The following is a 3,702-nucleotide window of genomic DNA, read 5'->3' as shown; positions in this document are numbered from 1 at the left end:
TGAGTCCAAGTTAGGTTAAATAAAGGAAGTCTTTTGGATTTATCTTCCAGGAAGACACCAAACTGGTCATAACAAATGACCACAGTTCTTTGAAAATGAAGTCTATTCTGCTCCTGCCAGTACCAGTGCCTATGATGGGAATGCAGAATGTTATCTTTAAGGCAACTGTTAAGATGGGAAGTGGGGCATGAAGCCAGGGTAAATTAAAATGATAAAAAGCTCTCTGTTCTTACTGAGGGTCAGCCAATTTTTATTCATTAAGCATTTTCCTGGTTCTTTCAAGCTTTTGTTTAGTTTCCAAAGTTCCAGAAAATGTTGATTCTGAATGTTTGTGCCTTCTCCGAAAAAATTTATAATTTGGAGCTCTGAATATTGAAGCCCTAACCCTCAATGTGATGATATTTGGAGGTGGAGCCTTTGGGAGATTCTGACAGTTTTTGATAGTTTTTTGGTTACCTTTAAGAAGGGATAATTTTTCGAGTTTCTTACCCACTATTTCAACTTCTACTTTGTATGTTTTGAATAATTTAACATTTATGAAGGCTGTTTGTGGTCAAGAATATGATCTATCTTAGAAAATGTTTCACGTGTGCCTATAAGAGTCAGCTTGGGCTGCTCTAACAAAATACTATAGACTGGCTGGCTTAAACAACAGACATTCATTTCTCATAGTTCTGGAGGCTATGAGGTGCTGGCCAATTCGGTTTCTGGGGAGAGTCCCCTTCCTGGCTTGAAGACAACTACCTTCTCACATGATGCTTAGAGGGCAAGTGATGGTCTTTCTTCCTCTTCTTAAAAGAATACAAATTTCATCATGGGAGCCCCACTCTCATGACCTCATCTAAACTTAATTAACTCCCAAAGTCTCCACCTTCAAATAGCATCACATTGAGGGTTAAAGTTTCAATATTTAGGGCTCCAAAATATAATTTTTTTTTGGAGAGGGCACAAAGATTCAGCCTATAACCATACTTGAAAAGAATGTGTATTCTCTTCTTGGATGGAGTGTTCTGTAGTAGTTAAGTATATCAAGTTGACTGAGGTGTATTCCACCTTTCTTTTATCCATATTTTCTTTATACTTGTTCTATCAATTATTGAAAGTGGGTTTTGGAAATCTTTGATTATAATTGTAGATGTTTCTACTTTTTTAAAAAAATTTTTTATTGCATTTTAGGTTTTGGGGTACATGTGCAGAACATGCAAGACAGTTGCATAGGTACACACATGGCAGTGTGTTTTGCTTCCTTTCTCCCCTTCACCCACATTTGGCATTTATCCCCAGGCTATCCCTCCCAGCTCCCCCCCCGCTGGCCCTCCCCTTTCCCCGCCAATAGACCCCAGTGTTTAGTACTCCCCACCCTGTGTCCAAGTGTTCTCATTTTTCATCACCCGCCTATGAGTGAGAATATGCGGTATTTCATTTTCTGTTCTTGTGTCAGTTTGCTGAGAATGATGTTCTCCAGATTCATCCATGTCCCTACAAACGACACAAACTCATCATTTCTGATTGCTGCGTAATATTCCATGGTGTATATGTGCCACATTTTCCCAATCCAGTCTATCATCAATGGGCATTTGGGTTGATTCCAGGTCTTTGCTATTGTAAACAGTGCTGCAATGAACATTCGTGTGCATGTGTCCTTACAGTAGAACGATTTATAGTCCTTGGGATATATACCCAGTAATGGGATTGCTGGGTCAAATGGAATTTCTATTTCTAAGGCCTTGAGGAATCGCCACACTGTCGTCCACAATGGTTGAACTAATTTACACTCCCACCAACAGTGTAAAAGTGTTCCTTTTTCTCCACGTCCTCTCCAGCACCTGTTGTCTCCAGATTTTTTTAATGATCGCCATTCTAACTGGCGTGAGATGGTATCTCAATGTGGTTTTGATTTGCATCTCTCTCATGACCAGTGATGATGAGCATTTTTTCTTATGATTGTTGGCCTCGTATATGTCTTCTTTCGTAAAGTGTCTGTTCATATCCTTGGCCCATATTTGAATGGGCTTGTTTGTTTTTTTCCTGTAAATCTGTTTGAGTTCTTTGTAAATTCTGGATATCAGCCCTTTGTCAGATGGGTAAACTGCAAAATTTTTTTCCCATTCTGTTGGTTGCCGATTCACACTAGAGACTGTTTCTTTTGCCGTGCAGAAGCTGTGGAGTTTCATTAGGTCCCATTTGTCTATTTTGGCTTTTGTTGCCAGTGCTTTTGGTGTTTTGTTCATGAAGTCCTTGCCTACTCCTATGTCCTGGATGGTTTTGCCTAGATTTCCTTCTAGGGTTTTTATGGTGCCAGGTCTTATGTTTAAGTCTTTAATCCATCTGGAGTTAATTTTAGTGTAAGGGGTCAGGAAGGGGTCCAGTTTCTGCTTTCTGCACATGGCTAGCCAGTTTTCCCAACACCATTTATTAAACAGAAAATCCTTTCCCCATTGCTTGTTTTTGTCAGGTTTATCAAAGATTGTATGGTTGTAGATATGTTGTGTTGCCTCCGATGCCTCTGTTCTGTTCCATTGGTCTATATCTCTGTTTTGGTACCAGTACCATGCTGTTTTGATTACTGTAGCCTTGTAGTATAGTTTGAAATCTGGTAGTGTGATACCCCCCTCTGTGTTCTTTTTGCGTAGAATTGACTTGGCTATGCGGGCTCTCTTTTGGTTCCATATGAAGTTCATGGTGGTTTTTTCCAGTTCTGTGAAGAAAGTCAATGGTAGCTTGATGGGGATAGCGTTGATTCTGTAAATTACTTTGGGCAGTATAGCCATTTTCACGATATCAATTCTTCCTAACCATGAACATGGAATGTTTCTCCATCTGTTTGTGTCCTCTCTTATTTCGTTGAGCAGCGGTGTGTAGTTTTCCTTGAAGAGGTCCCTTACGTTCCTTGTGAGTTGTATTCCAAGATATTTTATTCTCTTTGTAGCAATTATGAATGGCAGTTCGGTCTTGATTTGGCTTTCTTTAAGTCTGTTATTGTTGTATAGGAATGCTTGTGATTTTTGCACATTGATTTTATATCCTGAAACTTTGCTGAATTTGCTTATCAGTTTCAGGAGTTTTTGGGCTGAGGCGATGGGGTCTTCTAGGTATACTATCATGTCATCTGCAAATAGAGACAATTTGGCTTCCATCTTTCCTATTTGAATACCCTTTATTTCTTTTTCTTGCCTGATTGCTCTGGCTAGAACTTCCAGTACTATATTGAATAGGAGTGGTGAAAGAGGGCATCCTTTTCTAGTGCCGGATTTCAAAGGGAATGCTTCCAGTTTTTGCCCATTCAGTATGATATTGGCTGTTGGTTTGTCATAAATACCTTTTATTACTTTGAGATATGTTCCATCGATACCGAGTTTATTGAGGGTTTTTAGCATAAAGGGCTGTTGAATTTTGTCAAATGCCTTCTCTGCGTCAATTGAGATAATCATGTGGTTTTTGTCTTTGGTTCTGTTTATGTGGTGAATTATGATTATAGACTTGCGTATGTTGAACCAGCCTTGCATCCCTGGGATGAATGCTACTTGATCATGATGGAGAAGTTTTTTGATTTGCTGTTGCAATCGGCTTGCCAATATTTTATTGAAGATTTTTGCATCTATGTTATCATGGATATTGGCCTGACGTTTTCTTTTCTTGTTGGGTCTTTGCCGGGTTTTGGTATCAGGATGATATTGGTCTCATAAAATGACTTGGGAAGGA

The sequence above is a fragment of the Callithrix jacchus genome, chromosome 12, assembly GCF_049354715.1.
Source record: "Callithrix jacchus isolate 240 chromosome 12, calJac240_pri, whole genome shotgun sequence".
Taxonomy (NCBI): domain Eukaryota; kingdom Metazoa; phylum Chordata; class Mammalia; order Primates; family Cebidae; genus Callithrix; species Callithrix jacchus.
Note: the sequence above shows the minus strand (reverse complement) of the source record.